This window comes from Bombina bombina, chromosome 3 (genome assembly GCF_027579735.1).
Source record: "Bombina bombina isolate aBomBom1 chromosome 3, aBomBom1.pri, whole genome shotgun sequence".
Classification (NCBI taxonomy): Eukaryota; Metazoa; Chordata; class Amphibia; order Anura; family Bombinatoridae; genus Bombina; species Bombina bombina.
Window position 1 is genome coordinate 443,952,034 of NC_069501.1, and position 24,554 is coordinate 443,976,587.

Sequence of the window (24,554 nt, forward strand, 5' to 3'; positions counted from 1 at the left end):
CCCAGCATGGGAACAGTATGAGGTGGAGTCGAGCAATATTTCAGAGCATGGGAACAGTAGGAGGTGGAGTAGAGCGCTATTTCACAGCATGGGGACAGTAGGAGGTGGAGTAGAGCACTATTTCAAAGCATGGGAACAGTAGGACGTGGAGCAGAGCACTATTTCACAGCATCGGAACAGTAGGAGGTGGAGTAGAGCACTATTTCACAGCATAGGAACAGTAAGAAGTGGAGTAGAGCACTATTTCCCAGCATGGGAACAGTAGGAGGTGGAGTCGATCAATATTTCAGAGCATGGGAACAGTAGGAGGTGGAGTAGAGCACTATTTCACAGCATAGGAACAGTAAGAAGTGGAGTAGAGCACTATTTCCCAGCATGGGAACAGTAGGAGGTGGAGTCGATCAATATTTCAGAGCATGGGAACAGTAGGAGGTGGAGTCGAGCAATATTTCAGAGCATGGGAATGCTTAGACCCTCAAGAGGTTTGAAAGAATGCACAGCACTTTTTCTATGGTGGCAGACTCGCAGTTCCTCTTTTTCTCTCTTTCCCCTCTTTCTCCCTCTCCCTTCTCTCTCTCAATCTGTCTCTATCCCCTCTTTCCTTTTCTCTTTCTTTCTCTCTAAGGGGCCAAATTATCAAGCTCCAAATGGAGTTTGATGTCCCTGTTTCAGGCTCGCCGGAAACAGCAGTTATGAAGTAGTGGTCTAAAGACCGCTGCTCCATAACTTGTCCGCCTGCTCTGAGGCCACGGACATCAATCCGCCCGAACCTATACAATCGGGCTGATTGACACCCCCTGCTAGCGGCCGATTGGCCACGAATCTGCAGGGGGCGGCATTGCACAAGCAGTTCACAAGAACTGCTTGTGCAATGATAAATGCTGACAGCGTATGCTGTCGGCATTTATCAATGTGCGGTGGACAAGATCGCTACATCGTATCATATCCGCTAGCACTTTCATAAATCGGCCCCTATATCTGTTTCCCTCTATTTTTTTTTCATTGTCTTTTTCTCTCTTTGTCTCTCTCTATTTCTCTCTTTTTCCACTTTTTTTTCCCTCTCTCTCTGTTTTTCTCTCTGTCTATCGCTTCATGACCGATCCATCCTATGTAGATTTTTACATAGGTAAAATTTAATAAGCATATATTACAATATAATCTTGGTTAGGGGGTCATTCTACTATCATTAAATATCTTAATAAAGCATGTTCTCAAATAAATAACTAAAAGCTTGTCTGTACTTTTGAACTCATTACATTTTATCATATTTAATACATACAACAGAAAGGATTTTAAAAAAAAATCCATATACAAGACAGATCTAAAAAAAATTTTTTTTAAAAAAGTTAGTTTAAATATACATATTCTGTATGTCCTGCATTTATAGAGATGGTGGTGTTTGAATCATACAGTGACATCATGCAAATGAAAAAAATGTGCAGTGGAGCTCTGTGTCCCTCTTTGGTTTATTCAAATGTTGGGAGGTATGCATGTATGTATATATGTGTATGTATATACAGTATGTATCTGTATGTGTGTGTATGTATGTGTGTGTGTGTATGTGTGTATGTCTATGTGTATGTAGGTATGTATGTGTGTGTATGTGTGTGTATGTATGTGTGTATGTATGTATGTATGTATGTATGTATATACAGTATGTATCTGTATGTGTGTGTATGTATGTGTGTGTGTGTGTGTATGTGTGTATGTATGTATGTATGTATATACAGTATGTATCTGTATGTGTGTGTATGTATGTGTGTGTGTGTGTATGTGTGTATGTCTATGTGTATGTATGTATGTATAGAGAATATAAATTTAAACAATTTTCTAATTTACTTTTATCACCAATTTTGCTTTGTTCTGTTGGTATTCTTAGTTGAAAGCTAAACCTAGGAGGTTCATATGCTAATTTCTAAGCCCTTGAAGGCTGCCTCTTCTCTCAGTGCATTTAGACAGTTTTTTACCACTAGAGGGTGTTAGTTCATGTGTGTCATATTGATAACATTGTGCTCACGCACGTGGAGTTCCAGTGAGCCAGCTCTGATTGGCTAAAATGCAAGTCTGTCAAAAGAACTAAAAAAAAGGGGCAGTTTGCAGAGGCTTAGCTACAAGATAATCACAGAGGTAAAAAGTATATTTATATAACTGTGTTGGTTATGCAAAACTGGGGAATGGGTAATAAAGGGATTATCTATCTTTTTAAACAATAAAAATTCTGGTGTAGACTGTCCCTTTAAAGGGGCATTGAACTCAAATGTAATTCCAATAGTTGCCTAGATTATAAGTGGAGCACTGTTGATAGCTCAGGGCGCACTATCCATATTGCAACCTAGCACAATTCTGATATTACAATTTATTACAATTCATTGGTTGAAGATATAAACCAAAGAATCTTAGCATCACCAACATTTGTTTAGCACACCCTATACTTTCAATAGAGGGAGAGGGTCACGCAAACTACTCATATTACAAATTATGAGTAGCACGAGAACACAACACATAATAGCATATTTTGCATGTCTGGAGACCTGAAGTAAAGTGTTATGACTAGAATAAAAGGCTAACAAAACACATGTATAACATAATAAAATAAAGCATTTCATGGACACACAGACTTCAGACCTGAATTGTCCACCACTATTAGCGCACAAGTGGTTTCTAAAAATGGGCACAGCTCATTTTTGTTGAATAAGTATTTTTTTTTTAAGTTTTAATGCCGGCGCTATCTTCACAGCATGGGAACAGTAGGAGGTGGAGTAGAGCACTATTTCAGAGCATGGGAACAGTAGGAGGTAGAGTAGAGCACTATTTCACAGCATGGGAACAGTAGGAGGTAGAGTAGAGCACTATTTCACAGCATGGGAACAGTAGGAGGTGGAGTAGAGCACTATTTCACAGCATGTGAACAGTAGGAGGTAGAGTAGGGCACTATTTCACAGCATGGGAACAGTAGGAGGTGGAGTAGAGTGCTATTTCACAGCATGGGAACAGTAGGAGGTGGAGTAGAGTGCTATTTCACAGCATGGGAACAGTAGGAGGTGGAGTAGAGCACTATTTCAGAGCATGGGAACAGTAGGAGGTGGAGTAGAGCACTATTTCACAGCATGGGAACAGTAGGAGGTGGAGTAGAGCACTATTTCGGAACATGGGAACAGTAGGAGGTGGAGTAGAGCACTATTTCACAGCATGGGAACAGTAGGAGGGGGAGTAGAGCGCTATTTCACAGAATGGGAACAGTAGGAGGGGGAGTAGAGCACTATTTCACAGCATGGGAACAGTAGGAGGTAGAGTAGGGCACTATTTCACAGCATGGGAACAGTAGGAGGTGGAGTAGAGTGCTATTTCACAGCATGGGAACAGTAGGGGGTGGAGTAGAGCGCTATTTCACAGCATGGGAACAGTAGGAGGTGGAGTAGAGCACTATTTCAGAGCATGGGAACAGTAGGAGGGGGAGTAGAGCACTATTTCACAGCATGGGAACAGTAGGAGGTGGAGTAGAGCGCTATTTCACAGCATGGGAACAGTAGGAGGGGGAGTAGAGCACTATTTCACAGCATGGAAACAGTAGGAGGTAGAGTAGGGCACTATTTCACAGCATGGGAACAGTAGGAGGTGGAGTAGAGTGCTATTTCACAGCATGGGAACAGTAGGAGGGGGAGTAGAGCGCTATTTCACAGCATGGGAACAGTAGGAGGGGGAGTAGAGCGCTATTTCACAGCATGGGAACAGTAGGAGGGGGAGTAGAGCACTATTTCACAGCATGGGAACAGTAGGAGGGGGAGTAGAGCGCTATTTTACAGCATGGGAACAGTAGGAGGTAGAGTAGAACACTATTTCACAGCATGGGAACAGTTGGAGGTGGAGTAGAGCACTATTTCACAGCATGGAAACAGTAGGAGGTGGAGTAGAGTGCTATTTCACAGCATGGGAACAGTAGGAGGTGGAGTAGAGCACTATTTCACAGCATGGGAACAGTAGGAGGTGCAGTAGAGCACTATTTCACAGCATAGGAACAGTAGGAGGTGGAGTAGAGCACTATTTCACAGCATGGGAACAGTAGGAGGTGGAGTAGAGCACTATTTCACAGCATGGGAACAGTAGGAGGTAGAGTAGAGCGCTATTTCACAGCATGGGAACAGTAGGAGGTGGAGTAGAGCACTATTTCACAGCATGGGAACAGTAGGAGGTGGAGTAGAGCGCTATTTCACAGCATGGGAACAGTAGGAGGTGGAGTAGAGCACTATTTCACAGCATGGGAACAGTAGGAGGTGGAGTAGAGCGCTATTTCACAGCATGGGAACAGTAGGAGGTGGAGTAGAGCGCTGTTTCGCAGCATGGGAACAGTAGGAGGTGGAGTAGAGCACTATTTCACAGCATAGGAACAGTAAGAAGTGGGGTAGAGCTCTACTTCCCAGCATGGGAACAGTAGGAGGTGGAGTACAGCGCTATTTCACAGCATGGGAACAGTAGGAGGTGGAGTAGAGCACTATTTCACAGCATCGGAACAGTAGGAGGTGGAGTAGAGCACTATTTCACAGCATAGGAGCAGTAAGAAGTGGAGTAGAGCACTATTTCCCAGCATGGGAACAGTATGAGGTGGAGTCGAGCAATATTTCACAGCATGGGAACAGTAGGAGGTGGAGTAGAGCGCTATTTCACAGCATGGGGACAGTAGGAGGTGGAGTAGAGCACTATTTCAAAGCATGGGAACAGTAGGAGGTGGAGCAGAGCACTATTTCACAGCATCGGAACAGTAGGAGGTGGAGTAGAGCACTATTTCACAGCATAGGAACAGTAAGAAGTGGAGTAGAGCACTATTTCCCAGCATGGGAACAGTAGGAGGTGGAGTTGATCAATATTTCAGAGCATGGGAACAGTAGGAGGTGGAGTAGAGCACTATTTCACAGCATAGGAACAGTAAGAAGTGGAGTAGAGCACTATTTCCCAGCATGGGAACAGTAGGAGGTGGAGTCGATCAATATTTCAGAGCATGGGAACAGTAGGAGGTGGAGTCGAGCAATATTTCAGAGCATGGGAATGCTTAGACCCTCAAGAGGTTTGAAAGAATGCACAGCACTTTTTCTATGGTGGCAGACTCGCAGTTCCTCTTTTTCTCTCTTTCCCCTCTTTCTCCCTCTCCCTTCTCTCTCTCAATCTGTCTCTATCCCCTCTTTCCTTTTCTCTTTCTTTCTCTCTAAGGGGCCAAATTATCAAGCTCCAAATGGAGTTTGATGTCCCTGTTTCAGGCTCGCCGGAAACAGCAGTTATGAAGTAGTGGTCTAAAGACCGCTGCTCCATAACTTGTCCGCCTGCTCTGAGGCCACGGACATCAATCCGCCCGAACCTATACAATCGGGCTGATTGACACCCCCTGCTAGCGGCCGATTGGCCACGAATCTGCAGGGGGCGGCATTGCACAAGCAGTTCACAAGAACTGCTTGTGCAATGATAAATGCTGACAGCGTATGCTGTCGGCATTTATCAATGTGCGGTGGACAAGATCGCTACATCGTATCATATCCGCTAGCACTTTCATAAATCGGCCCCTATATCTGTTTCCCTCTATTTTTTTTTCATTGTCTTTTTCTCTCTTTGTCTCTCTCTATTTCTCTCTTTTTCCACTTTTTTTTCCCTCTCTCTCTGTTTTTCTCTCTGTCTATCGCTTCATGACCGATCCATCCTATGTAGATTTTTACATAGGTAAAATTTAATAAGCATATATTACAATATAATCTTGGTTAGGGGGTCATTCTACTATCATTAAATATCTTAATAAAGCATGTTCTCAAATAATTAACTAAAAGCTTGTCTGTACTTTTGAACTCATTACATTTTATCATATTTAATACATACAACAGAAAGGATTTTAAAAAAAAATCCATATACAAGACAGATCTAAAAAAATTTTTTTACAAAAAAGTTAGTTTAAATATACATATTCTGTATGTCCTGCATTTATAGAGATGGTGGTGTTTGAATCATACAGTGACATCATGCAAATGAAAAAAATGTGCAGTGGAGCTCTGTGTCCCTCTTTGGTTTATTCAAATGTTGGGAGGTATGCATGTATGTATATATGTGTATGTATATACAGTATGTATCTGTATGTGTGTGTATGTATGTGTGTGTGTGTGTATGTGTGTATGTCTATGTGTATGTATGTATGTATGTGTGTGTATGTGTGTGTATGTATGTGTGTATGTGTGTATGTATGTATATATGTATGTATATACAGTATGTATCTGTATGTGTGTGTATGTATGTGTGTGTGTGTGTATGTGTGTATGTATGTATGTATGTATATACAGTATGTATCTGTATGTGTGTGTATGTATGTGTGTGTGTGTGTATGTGTGTATGTATATGTCTATGTATGTATGTACAGTGGGGCAAAAAAGTATTTAGTCAGCCATTAATTGTGCAAGTTCTCCCAGTTAAGAAGATGAGAGAGGCCTGTAATTTTCATCATAGGTATACCTCAACTATGAGAGACAAAATGTGGAAACAAATCCAGACAATTACATTGTCTGATTTGGAAAGAATTTATTTGCAAATTATGGTGGAAAATAAGTATTTGGTCAATATCAAAAGTTCATCTCAATACTTTGTTATATATCCTTTTTTGGCAATGCCAGAGTTTAAACGTTTTCTGTAAGTCTTCACAAGGTTGTCACACACTGTTGCTGGTATGTTGGCCCATTCCTGCATGCAGATCTCCTCTAGAGCAGTGATGTTTTGGGGATGTTGCTGGGCAACACAGACTTTCAACTCCCTCCAAAGGTTTTCTATGGGGTTGAGATCTGGACACTGGCTAGGCCACTCCAGGACCTTGAAATGCTTCTTAAGAAGCCACTCCTTCATTGCGGTGGCTTCTTAAGAAGCAGTGTGGGCGGTGTGTTTGGGATCATTGTCATGCTGAAAGACCCAGCCACGTTTCATCTTCAATGCCCTTGATGATGGAAGGAGGTTTGCACTCAAAATCTCACGATACATGGCCCCATTCATTCTTTCTTGTACACGGATCAGTCATCCTGTTCCCTTTGCAGAGAAACAGCCCCAAAGTATGATGTTGCCACCCCCATGCTTCACAGTAGGTATGATGTTCTTTGGTTGAAACTCAGCATTCTCTCTCCTCCAAACACGACGAGTTCTGTTTCTACCAAACAGTTCTACTTTGGTTTCATCTGACCATATGACATTCTCCCAATCCACTTCTGGATCATCCAAATGCTCTCTAGCATATATCAGATGGGCCTGGACATGTACTGGCTTAAGCAGGGGGACACGTCTGGCACTGCAGGATCTGAGTCCCTGGCGGCGTAGTGTGTTACTGATGGTAGCCTTTGTTGCGTTGGTCCCAGCTCTCTGCAGGTCATTCATTAGGTCCCCCAGTGAGGTTCTGTGATGTTTGCTCACCGTTCTTGTGATCATTTTGACCCCACGGGGTGAGATCTTGCGTGGATCCCCAGATCGAGGGAGATTATCAGTGGTCTTGTATGTCTTCCATTTTCTAATTATTGCTCCCACAGTTGATTTCTTCACACCAAACTGCTTGCCTATTGCAGATTCAGTCTTCCCAGCCTGGTGCAAGTCTACAATTTTGTTTCTGGTGTCCTTCGACAGCTCTTTGGTCTTCACCATAGTGGAGTTTGGAGTGTGACTGTTTGATGTTGTGGATAGGTGTCTTTTATACTGATAACAAGTTCAAACAGGTGCCATTAATACAGGTAATGAGTGGAGGACAGAGGAGCCTCTTAAAGAAGAAGATACATGTCTGTGAGAGCCATAAATCTTGCTTGTTTGTAGGTGACCAAATACTTATTTTCCACCATAATATGCAAATAAATTATTTCCAAATCAGACAATGTGATTGTCTGGATTTGTTTCCACATTTTGTCTCTCATAGTTGAGGTATACCTATGATGAAAATTACAGGCCTCTCTCATCTTCTTATGTGGGAGAACTTGCACAATTGGTGGCTGACTAAATACTTTTTTGCCCCACTGTATGTGTGTGTATGTATGTATGTGTGTGTGTATGTATGTGTGTGTGTATCTGTGTGTGTGTGTGTGTGTATGTATCTATGTATTTATGTGTGTGTATGTATATCTGTATGTATGTATTTATGTTTGTGTGTGTGTATGTATGTATATGTGTAAATATGTATGTGTGTATGTATGTATGTATGTACAGTATCCCACAAAAGTGAGTACACCCCTCACATTTTTGTAAACATTTTATTATATCTTTTCATGTGACAACACTGAAGAAATGACACTTTGCTACAATGTAAAGTAGTGAGTGTATACCCTGTATTACAGTGTAAATGTGCTGTCCCCTCAAAATAACTCAACACACAGCCATTAATGTCTAAACCGTTGGCAACAAAAGTGAGTACACCCCTAAGTGGAAATGTCCAAATTAGGCCCAATTAGCCATTTTCCCTCCCCAGTGTCATGTGACGCGTTAATGTTACAAGGTATCAGGTGTGAACGGGGAACAGGTGTGTTAAATTAGGTGTAATCGCTCTCACAGTCTCTCAAACTGGTCACTGGAAGTTCAACATGGCACCTCATTGCAAAGAACTCTCTGAGCAGCTGAAAAAAATAATTGTTGCTGTACATAAAGATGGGCTAGGCTATAAGAAGATTGCCAAGACCCTGAAACTGAGCTGCACGGTGGGCAAGACCATACAGTGGTTTTACAGGACAGGTTCCACTCAAAACAGGCTGCGTCATGGTCGACCAAAGCAGTTGAGTGTGCATGCTCAGCGTCATATACAGAGGTTGTCTTTGGGAAATAGATGTATGAGTGTTCCCAGCATTGCTGCAGAAGTTGAAGGAGTGGGGGGGGTCAGCCTGTCAGTGTTCAGACTATACACCGCACACTGCATCAAATTGGTCTGCATGGCTGTCATCCCAGAAGAAAGCCTCTTCTAAAGATAATGCACAAGAAAGCCTGCAAACAGTTTGCTGAAGACAAGCAGACTAAGGACATGGATTACTGGAACCATGTCCTGTGTTCCGATGAGACCAAGATAAACTTATTTGGTTCAGATGGTGTCAAGCATGTGTGGTGGCAACCAGGTTAGGAGTACAAAGACAAGTGTGTCTTGCCTACCTTCAAGCATGGTGGTGGGAGTGTCATGGTCTGGGCCTGCATGAGTGCTGCCGGCACTGGGGAGCTACAGTTCATTAAGAGAACCATGAATGCCAAAATGTACTGTGACATACCGAAGCAGAGCATGATCCCCTCCCTTCGGAGACTGGGCTGCAGGGCAGTATTCCAACATGATAACAACCCCAAACACACCTCCAAGATGACCAATGCCTTGCTAAAGAAGCTGAGGGTAAAGGTGATGGACTGGCCAAGCATGTCTCCAGACCTAAATCTGTGGGACATCCTCAAATGGAAGGTGGGGGAGCGCAAGGTCCTTGATGTCATCATGGAGGAGTGGAAGAGGACTCCAGTGGCAACCTGTGAAGCTCTGGTGAACTCCATTCCCAAGAGGGTTAAGGCAGTGCTGGAAAATAATGGTCGCCACACAAAATATTGACACTTTGGGCCCAATTGGGACATTTCCACTTAGGGGTGTACTCATTTTTGTTGACAACGGTTTAGACATTAATGGCTGTGTGAGTTATTTTGAGGGGACAGCGAATTTACACTGTTATACAGGCTGTACACTCACTACATTACATTGTAGCAAAGTGTCATTTCTTCAGTGTTGTCATATGAAAAGATATAATAAAATATTGACAAAAATGTGAGGGGTGTACTCACTTTTCTGGGATACTGTAGGTATGTATCCATATGTATGTATGTGTGTAAGTATGTTCACATGGGAAGGGCTCAAAGCTGTGTGTGTATATGTTCACACACACACATATATATATACAGTATATATATATATATATATATATATATATAATGTGCAACATCATCAAGAAATATATGCCAATCCTATATGGAGATGACACCTTAAAGCACGTCTTCAAACGGGGCTGAGATTTTGTATTATCCAGGAATTTAACTAAAGGATTATATGCTCACCAAGAATGCTACCTGATTTGGGTGTGCGCAGTTCATGGTTGGAAGTTGTGGGTACCTATAAGTGTGGGAAACCCTGTTGCAAGTCATGTATTTATCTTAAACAAGGAGAGAAATTCAAATCTTATGTAACTGATGAAACTTTTTCCACACAAGGTTGTGTCAAATGTTCTTTAGCATATGTAATTTATTTAGTTGAGTGTTCTAAATACAAGAAACAGTATGTCAGCTTAACCACCAGGGACATTCATACCAGGCTTAAAGAACATCTAGGTTACATCTCTAATGATATACAGCTTTATCTAGACAATTCATCCAGGTACATAACAAACAAGTGGATACATTTAAATTGAACACCATTGAGGTAGGACATATACCAAGGAGGGGAGGTAGCAAACAAAAAATTCTGCAAAGACAGGAAATTTATTGGATTCACAAACTAAGGACCTTGGTTCCAGGAGGGTTTAATTCGCAATTTGATGTGATTAACTACTGGGAATAACCGTAATAATGATTACATTAATTGTAAATAAAATGGATGCATATATGATATGCCTAAAATATTAGTTTGGGCATTATTATAGATGAAGGGATATATATATATATATATATATATATATATATATATATATATATATATATATATATATATACAGGGAGTGCAGAATTATTAGGCAAGTTGTATTTTTGAGGATTAATTTTATTATTGAACAACAACCATGTTCTCAATGAACCCAAAAAACTAATTAATATCAAAGCTGAATAGTTTTGGGAGTAGTTTTTAGTTTGTTTTTAGTTATAGCTATTTTAGGGGGATATCTGTGTGTGCAGGTGACTATTACTGTGCATAATTATTAGGCAACTTAACAAAAAACAAATATATACCCATTTCAATTATTTATTTTTACCAGTGAAACCAATATAACATCTCAACATTCACAAATATACATTTCTGACATTCAAAAACAAAACAAAAACAAATCAGTGACCAATATAGCCACCTTTCTTTGCAAGGACACTCAAAAGCCTGCCATCCATGGATTCTGTCAGTGTTTTGATCTGTTCACCATCAACATTGCGTGCAGCAGCAGCAACCACAGCCTCCCAGACACTGTTCAGAGAGGTGTACTGTTTTCCCTCCTTGTAAATCTCACATTTGATGATGGACCACAGGTTCTCAATGGGGTTCAGATCAGGTGAACAAGGAGGCCATGTCATTAGATTTTCTTCTTTTATACCCTTTCTTGCCAGCCACGCTGTGGAGTACTTGGACGCGTGTGATGGAGCATTGTCCTGCATGAAAATCATGTTTTTCTTGAAGGATGCAGACTTCTTCCTGTACCACTGCTTGAAGAAGGTGTCTTCCAGAAACTGGCAGTAGGACTGGGAGTTGAGCTTGACTCCATCCTCAACCCGAAAAGGCCCCACAAGCTCATCTTTGATGATACCAGCCCAAACCAGTACTCCAACACCACCTTGCTGGCGTCTGAGTCGGACTGGAGCTCTCTGCCCTTTACCAATCCAGCCACGGGCCCATCCATCTGGCCCATCAAGACTCACTCTCATTTCATCAGTCCATAAAACCTTCGAAAAATCAGTCTTGAGATATTTCTTGGCCCAGTCTTGACGTTTCAGCTTGTGTGTCTTGTTCAGTGGTGGTCGTCTTTCAGCCTTTCTTACCTTGGCCATGTCTCTGAGTATTGCACACCTTGTGCTTTTGGGCACTCCAGTGATGTTGCAGCTCTGAAATATGGCCAAACTGGTGGCAAGTGGCATCTTGGCAGCTGCACGCTTGACTTTTCTCAGTTCATGGGCAGTTATTTTGCGCCTTGGTTTTTCCACACGCTTCTTGCGACCCTGTTGACTATTTTGAATGAAATGCTTGATTGTTCGATGATCACGCTTCAGAAGCTTTGCAATTTTAAGAGTGCTGCATCCCTCTGCAAGATATCTCACTATTTTTGACTTTTCTGAGCCTGTCAAGTCCTTCTTTTGACCCATTTTGCCAAAGGAAAGGAAGTTGCCTAATAATTATGCACACCTGATATAGGGTGTTGATGTCATTAGACCACACCCCTTCTCATTACAGAGATGCACATCACCTAATATGCTTAATTGGTAGAAGGCTTTCAAGCCTATACAGCTTGGAGTAAGACAACATGCATACAGAGGATGATGTGGTCAAAATACTCATTTGCCTAATAATTCTGCACTCCCTGTATATATATATATATATATATATATATATATATATATATATATATATATATATATATATATATATATATATATATATAGTATACAGTGGGGAAAAAAAGTATTTAGTCAGTCACAAATTGTGCAAGTTCTCCCACTTAAGAAGATGAGAGAGGCCTGTAATTTTCATCATAGGTATACCTCAACTATGAGAGACAAAATGTGGAAACAAATCCAGACAATCACATTGTCTGATTTGCAAATAATTTATTTGCAAATTATGGTGGAAAATAAGTATTTGGTCAATATCAAAAGTTCATCTCAATACTTTGTTATATATCCTTTGTTGGCAATGACAGAGGTCAAACGTTTTATGTAAGTCTTCACAAGGTTGCCACACACTGTTGCTGGTATGTTGGCACATTCCTGCATGCAGATCTCCTCTAGAGCAGTGATGTTTTGGGGCTGTCGCTGGGCAACACGGACTTTCAACTCCCTCTAAAGGTTTTCTATGGGGTTGAGATCTGGAGAATGGCTAGGCCACTCCAGGACCTTGAAATGCTTCTTACGAAGCCACTCCTTCGTTGCCCGGGCGGTGTGTTTGGAATCATTGTCATGCTGAAAGACCCAGCCACATTTCATCTTCAATGCCCTTGCTGATGGAAGGAGGTTTGCACTCAAAATCTCACAATACATGGCCCCATTCATTCTTTCATGTACATGGATCAGTAGTCCTGTTCCCTTTGCAGAGAAACAGCCCCAAAGCATGATGTTGCCACCCCCATGCTTCACATTAGGTATGGTGTTCTCTCTCCTCCAAACACGACAAGTTGTGTTTCTACCAAACAGTTCTACTTTGGTTTCTTCTGACCATATTACATTCTCCCAATCTGCTTATGGATCATCCAAATGCTCTCTATCATACTTCAGACAGGCCCGGACATGTAGTGGCTTAAGCAGGGGGACACGTCTGGCACTGCAGGATCTGAGTCTATGGCAGCGTAGTGTGTTACTGATGGTAGCCTTTGTTACGTTGGTCCAGCTCTCTGCAGGTCATTCACTAGGTCCCCCCGTGTGGTTCTGGGATGTTTGCTCACCGTTCTTGTGATCATTTTGACCCCACAGGGTGAGATCTTGTGTGGAGCCCCAGATCGAGGGAGATTATCAGTGGTCTTGTATGTCTTCAATTTTCTAATTATTGCTCCCACAGTTGATTTCTTCACACCAAGCCGCTTGCCTATTGCAGATTCAGTCTTCCCAGCCTGGTGCAGGTCCACAATTTTGTTTCTGGTGTCCTTTGACAGCTCTTTGATCTTCACCATAGTGGAAGTATGACTGTTTGAGATTGTGGACAGGTGTCTTTTATACTGATAACAAGTTCAAACAGGTGCCATTAATACAGGTAATGAGTGGAGGACAGAGGAGCCTCTTAAAGAAGAAGATACAGGTATGTGAGAGCCAGAAATCTTGCTTGTTTGTAGGTGACCAAATACTTATTTTCCACCATAATTTGCAAATAAATTCTTTCCAAATCAGACAATGTGATTGTCTGGATTTGTTTCCACATTTTGTCTCTCATAGTTGAGGTATACCTATGATGAAAATTACATGCCTCTCTCATCTTCTTAAGTGGGAGAACTTGCACAATTGGTGGCTGACTAAATACTTTTTTTCCCCACTGTATATATATATATGTTTTTTGAATAACTTAAATGTCTCAAAATCCATCTAGGGGAAAGAGAATAAAACATGATATATATATTTACTCTTTATAGCTAGCATAACCATGGTTTGAAGTATAATTCCAATATAAACTTACTGGATATGGTGTATATATAAATAATTTTGATTGAAGTATGTGTAACAAATGAAAAATATATCCACATCCACTTTTGGTTTGTTACCATGCTAACAAACGGCTAGATTATGAGTTTTGCGGTAAGAGGGGTGCGGCGCTAACTTGCACGTTATTGTCATCGCTCACTTACCTACAGCGCTGGTATTACAGGTTTTCATAAACCCGGCGTTAAAAGACAAGAAGTGAGTATAGAGCTAAATTGTGCTCCATACCGCACTCCAATACCAGCGCTGCTTAAGTCAGCGGTGAGCTGGTTGTATGTGCTCGTGCACGATTTCCCCATAGACATCAATGGGGAGAGCCGGCTGAAAAAAAGCATAAAACCTGCAATAAAGCAGCGTAAAGCTTCGTAACGCAGCCCCATTGATTCCTATGGGGAAACTAAATTTATGTTTACACCTAACAACCTAACATGAACCCTGAGTCTAAACACCCCTAATTTTACACTTATTAACCCCTAATCTGCCACCCCAACACCTACATTATACTTATTAATCCCTAATCTGCCGCCCCCGACATCGCCGACACCTACATTATACTTATTAACCCCTAATTTTCTGCCCCCAACATCGCCGACACCTACATTATATTTATTAACCCCTAATCTCCCGCCCCCAATGTCACCGCAACCTACCTACACTTATTAACCCCTAATCTGCTGCCCCCAACGTCGCCGCCACTATAATAAACATATTAACTCCTAAACCGCCGCACTCCCGCCTCCCAAACACTATTTAAATATTATTAACCCCTAATCTGCCACCCCTAACATCGCCACCACCTAACTACATTTATTAACCCCTAATCTGCCGCCCCAAAGTCGCCACCACTATATTCAATTTATTAACCCCTAAACCTAAGTCTAACCCTAATAGTTACAGTGTAGCTATCTTAGGGTTTATTATTATTTTACAGGCAAGTTTGTATTTATTTTAACTAGGTAGAATAGTTTCTAAATAGTTATTAACTATTTACTAACTACCTAGCTAAAATAAATACAAATTTACCTGTAAATTAAAACCTAACCTTAGTTACACTAACACCTAACCTTACAGTACAATTAAATAAATTACCTAAATTAAATACAATTAACAATATTAAATACAAATACCTAAATTACAAAAAACAAACAAACACTAAATTACAGAAAATAAAAAACAAATTACAAGATATTTAATCTAATTACACCTAATCTAATAGCCCTATCAAAATAAGCCCCCCTGAAGATCCACTTAGAGTATTGAAGAGCCAACATCCATCCTCAACGAAGCTGGGAGAAAAGCCAATAGAATGCGAGCTCAATCCTTTTGGCCGATTGGATCAGCCAATAGGATTTAAGTTCAATCCTATTGGCTGATTGCATCAGCCAACAGGATTTTTTCAACCTTAATTCCGATTGGCTGATAGAATTATATCAGCCAATTGGAATTTAAGGGATGCCATCTTGGATGACATCACTTAAAGGAACCTTCATTCGTCGGGTAGTCGTCGGAAGAAGAGGATGCTCCGCGCTGAATGTCTTGAAGATGGACCCGCTCCGCGCCGGATGGATGAAGATAGAAGGTGCCATCTTGATGAAGACTTCTGCCCGTCTGGAGGACCACTTCTCCCGGCTTGAATGAAGACTTCTCCTGGCTTCGTTGAGGACTTCTTGCTGCTTCGTTGAGGACTTCTCCCTGCTTCGTTGAGGATGGCTCTTCAAAACTGTAAGTGGATCTTCAGGGGTTAGTTTTAGGTTTTTTTAAGGGTTTATTGAGTAGTTTTTATATTTAGGTTAGGGTTTGGGCAGCAATAGAGCTAAATGCCCTTTTAAAGGCAATGCCCATCCAAATGCCCTTTTCAGGGCAATGGGGAGCTTAGGTTTTTTTAGTTAGGGTTTTATTTGGGGGGTTGTTTGTGTGGGTAGTGGGTTTTACTGTTGGGGGGTTGTTTGTAGATTTTTTACAGGGAAAAAGAGCTGATTTCTTTGGGGCAATGCCCCGCAAAAGGCCTTTTATTGCACTAGAAGTAAGCTTTTTGTGCTCTTCAGGTTGCACTCGTATTTCAAGTTGAAAGTAAACTGTTTTCGTTCGAGTGCTAACCCAATGAGCGCAAAGCCGAAGTTAGAATATCGCTTGTGCGTTCACGTATTCCCCCATAGAAGTCAAAGGAAGAACAAAAGTAGTAAAAAAACACCCCACTCTCGTAAAACTCTGATCACTCATTCTCATGTGTGCTAAAAGCAACACACACAAACAAACACAGTTTTGTGTTGTGTCTGTTAAAACATAAATATAAACATAGACCCCTGACTGATCTGTGTATATAAAATTCAACACATATCTGTTTATCAACACAATGCAAAACTTTGAATACAAAATATCAGTAATTGAAGTGGATACAATGCTAGTTGCGTTCAAGATTGTTAAAGGTGTAGAAATTCCTGATTAGTATCCAAAAGATATATAGATAAACTGAGGACAGTACCTTAACCCTTAATAGGCAATATTCAACCCTTCAATGTATAAAAAGATTCAAATAAAAAAATTCAATAGAAATTTATTTTCTATACAGTTTGGATTAAACATTACTCTATTCTCAGTATTCTTTAAAAAATAAAATTTTAGGGTCAATTTTCTGACGTACTAGATTCCAATGAGAGTCTCAAATTTGAGGGTCCAGGATGGCCGCACCACACTAGAGCACTAGAGACGATAGCAATGGACCCTTACTCCCAGGAACGCTAGACCTTGGTTGTATGCCCCAAAATTATTGGCAGTATTGTGGGTGATGATCGATGTCCCTTAGGATTCAATCTACAGGCAGTAACCCCTGAAAAGTGACCTACAACTGAGTAGCGGTGTAGGCCGCAACTGAAGCCTGCCTCTAGTAACGGAGCACCTCCGTGCGGTCCAGAGCCATTATTGTCCACACCCGGAATAGGCAGCAAACAGACAGTGTGAGCGAGTACTCCTCCATCTGCCTCCAGAATCATCAGAAGTACTGCTGCAAGAAGGCTTTCAGCTCCAACCGAGACCGTGACTGCCTGATGCAGCTTTTTCCTTTTCTTCTCTAGCCTGACGCACATAGGGTAAGAAAACATGGAACTCTAACCTACATAATTATTTCAGGCAACATTATGAGTTAATATAGCCTCAAGCCTATAATAGCAAGTAGGCTGCTAGTTTATAAAGGGCAATAAGAACAACACAATTAAGCCCCATGATGTGATAGCTATATAATACAGCAGCCTGTAACTAAATATACATATAACTGCTGCATTCTTTTAGCACCAAAATCGCTACTACCTGTTTATTTCTAGGCAGCAGCCTGCACAGGGGACAATATTAAACTTATCTAGCCCACTGCAAGGCTAAGAACCTATATTTCATTTGGCAATACTCATCTTATTGGATTGCACAAGCACCTTAATAAAAGTCACTGATATAAATAGCAGGCTTTAATCTAAAGTGCTTGAAACTCCTGAGTAGAAGCTAGGCTTTAGCCACACGTGGGTGAGATTACTACAAGATGGCGCTTCGCAGAAATTCCAAAGCAGACAAAAATCTGAAGCCCAGTACTACCCCTAGTACAATGAAAACCTTCTTTAAGAGTACTGACAGGAAGAAAAAGACAGATACCCCCCAAGCGCATAGTGAGGAAGAATATCTGTCAGACAACCCAGATGATCCTCAAGTGCCGGCACCCTCTCCGACCAATTTAACACAAAATGACGATGCCCCTGTGACCATGAAAGCCATGGAAGAACTCATAAACCAAGTTAAGTCCTGTATCAAGAGTGAGTGTACAGATCTAAAAAGAGATATTAATGAACTGGGTTTCCATGTTGAAGCTCTGGAAGATGATAGAGAGGAATAGGCTAAAGAAATATCCAACATGTCTCACTCCATAGAAGCTTAACAGACTCAGATCAAGGACTTAGAAGATAAAGATGATGACATAGAAAACAGGGTGAGGAGGAATAACCTCCGTATTCGAGGAGTGCCTGAGACAGTTAGAGGCGAAGACATTCAGGGGCATCCCCAAAATATGTTCCAATCCCTAGCCATTGCTAGCCAATGCGTGATTGACACAATGCCCCTGGAGAGAGCCCATCACTCTTTACGTCCTAAGCCAAGTGACAACCAAACCCCCAGGGACATAGTAATCTGCTTTCAAAGCTACAGAGATAGGGAGAAAGTATATCAGCTAGCAAGGTTGCAACCTAATTTCTCCTACATGGGGGCTAGAATACAGATCTTCCAAGATCTCTCCACAAGAACACTTCAAGTAAGAAGAGAAATATGCTTTCCTTATGACACACCTGCGATCCCTAAAAATCCCCTATTGATGGGGCTTCCCAGTCTCCCTACTAGTCATCAAAAATGGGAAACGTCATGAATGCTCTAACCCAACGCAAGCGGCAGAATTTTGCAAGCAACTAGGTCTCCCTCTCCCAGAAATACAGAACTCCTCCGCGATCAAAGACACCTCCCTTGCCACCTAGACCTCAGAGAAGACTATGGTCCGAAGTTGCAAGCAAAAGAAACAAGAAGAAACCATGCTTTGACTCACCTAACTCTCTGTAAGTTACCTGACCCAGAGCCATACTAAATATGCCCACCAGAATTATATATGGAACTTTGGTTATTCATACTTAGAATTGGCGTCACAACCACTCACATAGACATTTAAATATGTAGTCTACGTTATGGGCATTAGAGACTTGCAGGCCACTTGCAGAACCTAGTGCTACAGACTTACCACTGTTTGCTATTACCTTACATAAACTCAGATTTAACCTGTTAATTAAAAGGAAAAGTGTTGCATACCTAGATATACATGTTTAGTTTAAATATTGACCTCACTACCCATGAGCCATACTCGGAGCCCTTATTTGGATGTATATGTTATTCCACCCACCTGTTTCAGTTTATGTCTGTTTAAAAAACTGTTATGTTAGTACATTGGGAAACATGTCACACTACGTTGTATTATTATGGAGGGCTTGAACCTTTATGCTTCACTCACTGTCACTTTCAGTTCTAAACTAGGGGCGTTCGAGACTTGCAAGCCACTTGCAGCCCCATACTTAATGTTACAGGCTTTCCACTGTTTACTATTGCCTTACACAAACTCAGATTTAACTTGTCAACTGACGTGAAAAATGTTGCATACCTAGATATATCTGTGTAGCTTAAATATTGACCTCAGTACCCCTGGACCATACTCTGAGTCCGTATTTGGATTTCCATGTTAGTCCATCTACCTGTTTTAGTTTATATATGTTTAAACACTTTCATGTTGGTATGTTATGTAACAGGTCACATTATGTTGTATCATTATTGAGGGCTTGCATCATTATGCGTCATTCATTGTTCATTTTCCTGTTGGGGTGGGCTCCGTTGGGCCGTAATTCCCCTTGCTGTTACAACTTCTTTCTTTTCCCTTAGCGTTTACTGGTTGGGCTTAAGTCCAACAAGTGTATCCCTCCTTTGTTTCCTATCCCTTATCTCCTTCCTTTCCCTAGACACTCCTTCCCCTAAATCTTCCTCTCCCCCAATTCTACCCTTTGCTGATTTACTAAATATCTAAAGGCAGCTATTTTAAGTGCAGAACATAGTCCAGTTACAGCAATAGCGAGTTATCTTAGTTTACCCGAAAATATCTAGTGTACAGAACCTTATTCAGTCATCTATGGTTCCGCATCCCCAAATGAGCTATTTTAAAATTTATACGCACAATGTAAAGTGCTTTTTGTCTTCGCAAAAGCCCTCAATAGCTTTTCATGACTTTTACGAAAAATATATAGACATTATTATGATCCAAGAAACACATTTCAGAAAAACTAATGAACCCTCTCTATCACACCTCTATTACGATCAACACTATCTTAGCTCTGGCCCGACGAAACATAATGGGGTTAGCATCTCATTTAGAAAAGGAACATACTTCCAACTCCTAGATAAATATCAAGACCAAGAGGGCAGAATACTGATCCTGGTAGGGCTTTATTACAACAGGCCAATTACTCTAGCCAATATATATGCTCCCATTTGCCCTACATCTTCCTTCTTTCGTAAAGTCACCAACCATTTAGTAGATATTTCCAAAGGCTCCATATTACTAGGAGGAGACTTTAACTTTCTTACCAATCCAACTCTAGACACGTCCACGGGCAAATCCTATATCCGGAACAGCCAAATAAAAGCCAACTGGCAGGCGCTTTGGTCTATTCCTTTCTTTGACACCTGGAGAATAATGCACCCCACTACCAGAGATTTTACTTTTTTCTCCAACCCGCAGCGCTCCTACACTCATTTGGATTATATTTTTTGTGTCCAAGACATACTGCCCACACTGTTAGATTCCAGACTGCACCACACTCCATGGTCAGATCATAGCATGGTTAGCTCCACATTTAAATGGTCCTCAAAACCTCAGCACCAGCAGCTCTGGAAACTTAATGACCAGATCTTTTCAGACCCCTTAATAACCACTGATATCATAGAAAAAACATCAGAGTTTTTTAATTTCAATGACCCTGCTGAGACTTCAGCAACTAATACAAATGCTATATCAGAGGCGTGATAATGAGCCACACACATAAACAACGCAAACAAAGAGCAACACTCTTCAAAACGCTGATATCAGATTTTCAGGATAGAGAAAGTGAGTTAAAAAAAATCCCCAATCCCCACAACTCCTGCTAAAGTCGCAGCAAGCTAGAGATGCCCTTAATCACTATTTAATTAAAAATGCTCACCTCCGCGCACTCACAACAAAATCTAAGTTTTTCATTAAAATCAATAAAGCAGGACGTCTTTTGGCCAGATCCCTTAAAAAGAAAAGATACAAGTCCTTTATTACTGAATTAGTGGATTCCTCTGGATCCTCGCATACTTCCAATACGGACATAGTCAACCAATTTGCGACGTATTACTCTTCCCTCTATAATTTCCCATCTTTAAATCCAAACCATAAACTTTGATTACCTACCTTTCGCAGACCCAACTCCCCTCTTTATCTACAGAAAACTGTGAGTCCTTGGACTCACAGTTTACACTGCAGGAACTCCTTATGGTTATTAAGGATCTCCCCCAGGGAAAAGCCCCAGGCCCAGATGGATTCACACCCAAATTCTATCATTTGTTCAAATCCCAGTTGAGCCCTCAGCTCCTTAAAATGTATAATTCCATTGAAAAGCCCCAGGCCCGGATGGATTCACACCCAAATTCTATAATTTGTTCAAATCCCAGTTGAGCCCTCAGCTCCTTAAAATGTATAATTCCATTGACATTACATGTCAGCTACCGCAGTCTCTGTTAGAGGCTACTATCTCTGTCATACCAAAACCAGGGAAATCGGCAGAACAGGTTAACAATTACTGCCCCATATCTTTAATAAACATTGACATAAAGCTATATTTAAAGTTATTAGCGTCAAGAATAAATCAAATACTCCCCTCTCTTATTCATACTGATCAAGTTGGTTTCATCCCAGGTAGGGAAGCCAAAGAAAACTCTGTACATGTACTACAAACCCTGTTCTCTGCTAACTCCTCTAAAGCCCCCCTGTTCTTATTGTCTACTGACGCTGAAAAGGCCTTTGACAGGGTGAACTGGGATTTTCTCTGGGCCACACTGTCAAAGTTTGGATTCTCGGATGCACTGGTTACTCGAGAAAAAGCACTATGCAATAACCCCACTGCCAAAATCACCGCTAACAATACACTATCGCTCCGGATTCTCATTAATAATGGCACTCATCAGGGATGCCCCCTTTCTCCTCTGTTGTTTGCCCTTGTGGTAGAAACATTGGCGTCTAAAATTAGAAATAATATTAAATACAAGGTATCTCCTTTGGAGAGACGCAACAAAAATGTCTTCTTTATGCAGACAACATTATATTTACACTTTGCTCCCTGACCTCCTCATTACCTTCCATTCTCACAGAGCTAGATGAAAACAAAAAGGTCTCAAATTTTTCTATTAATATGGAGAAATCAATGTTGATGCCCCTATATACCTCAGAGGAAGAATCCCGATTCCTTTCAAGTCATACCAGTTTCCAGATCACAAACAAAATACGCTATTTGGGAATCGTTGTGTCCACTAGTCATTCAGACCTCTTTGATCTCAATTATACCCTTTTACAGAGGGAGTCTCAATCTTCCCTTGAGACTTGGCACAAGCAAGGCCATCTCTCTTGGATAGGGCGTGTTAACGCCATAAAAGTGAAACTAATCCCTAAATTCCTGTACCTGTTTCAGGTTCTCCCTCTAGACCTACCCCTTCAATATTTAACACAGCAACAAAAACAATTCAAACTATTTATTTGGGCACAAAAGAGACCCAGAGTTGCCAGGAATACATTATATCTTAGTAGAGAACATGGAGGTCTGGGAGTCCCAAACCTTATAGATTATTACAAATCAGCTCACATAGCACATATCACTGCATGCAAACACTCCCAACCAAGCAAACCCAGGGTTCAGCTGGAATCCTTCCTGGTAGGAGGACATAATTTAGGAGACATAAGTTAGATCCCTTCTAGAGCTAGACCATCAGGAGTTAGCACAAATTACTTTGTTGCAGCTACATTAAGAGTCTGGGATGGGATCTTCGCCCAAGATAAAACGATCTCTAGCCTGCCATCTCCCCTTACACCTCTCCTCAATAATCTGAGTTTATTAGAATCGCACTTTATGCAGACACCATTTATCGCAGGCATACCCACAAATATCCCAGTCCACATGGTGCTGGACAAGGGCATAATGCACCCCCAAATAGAGCTTTCCCAGTTACTGGGACCCCATTCCATCTCTGGTTCCCGTATCTACAAATGAGACATGCTATACTTACTAACCCCTATAAGCAAGATCTTACCAGGCCACTTACCCCCCTGGAAACCTTATGTAATACTCCCTCAATATCTAGATCTCATATCTCCATAATTTATAAAATACTTAGAGGTTCCTTCCCCACCAAGAAACCTTCCTATATACTGAAATGGGAAACAGAGCTGAAGACCAACCTGACAGAATCTCAATGGAGCCATATATTCAGTGAGACAAAAAAATCATCCATTTCATTGACTATAGCTGAAATGAACTATAAGCTGCTTTCCAGGTGGTACCTTACACCACACCATCTTCATAGTATCTTTCCAAACTCCTCCTCCCTATGTTGGAGACACTGTGGCAGCACAGGTACTCTATCACATATTTGGTGGTCCTGTCCTCTTATACAAACCTTTTGGACAGACATTTCTAAATGCATTAACACTGTAATGGGGACTTCGATAATACTCTCACCACCATAATCCTACTAAACAATACCCCTCACATCCCCTGTATATATCGGAAAAGATTATTCCAATGTATGCTTAGTTGTGCGAAGCGCTTAATACCCAGACTGTGGAAAAAAAGCCTGATTCCAACCCTCTCTATGTGGTTGAAAGAGGTGGATCACGTCTTAGCTCTAGAAAAAATACAGTACGCTTTTATTGGTAAGCAAGAATTTATTGCTGATGTATTATATATATGGGAACAATGAACAATGATGAACTGTAAACTTAGACAAATGGAACTTAGCAATGCCTCCTCTCTACTTATTGCATATGTAACTGAGACGATTTGATGCATAACATGTAATGTTGATATGCAAATGAACGAAGCTTCACCATTCTAATGTTTGCCTTGATTGTCAAATATAAATGTTCTGTACACCTGTTTGAAAATGTTTGAAATGTTTGTAGATGTCCATAAGTACATCAGGAAATTGAATATCGATATTGACACTGCAGCACATATGTGATTGGAGTGTCTCTTAGAAGTGATTTTTATTTGTTTTTTTTTATGAATAGTTTTATGAATTTCTTTGCATGTATCTTAGATGAATGTTTTTATGAATTTTTATGATTTTTTAGGATCTTGATGATTGAATTGCATTGTAGGATATATGTCTCAGGATAATACTTTTAAGTTATAAATAAGATAATGCAGCGGAATGAGTTATATAGAATGGGGGGGGGGGGGTGATATTACGGATATAGGTATCCTGAGATATATTGCCATAGTATGGTTTCTTATTAGTGACATTCTTTATGATTAAGGTCCCGAGTGGTAGGCAATTTGCATATCATTGTATTATTATTTTTTACTAACAAGATTGAACAGTCTATCTTATCCGGTAAAGGTACTACATACTTTGCTACATCTAGGGCCATTCCCCATACTCTGTAACGATATACAATCAGAGTGAATGGCGTTCACACACCCCTTGGAAGTAATAATTTATTCACTACAAAGACCCAATGAAATAGGATGTTCACACACACACTCCCCCAGTGAGAGGTGTGTTCTGGGAAGGTCTTTATAAGGAAGAAAGGAGTTGCTTATGCATATCCATTCTTGTACTCTTTATAATGCCCTGCCGTAGAACGGGAGAAACGCGTAGAGGTCATT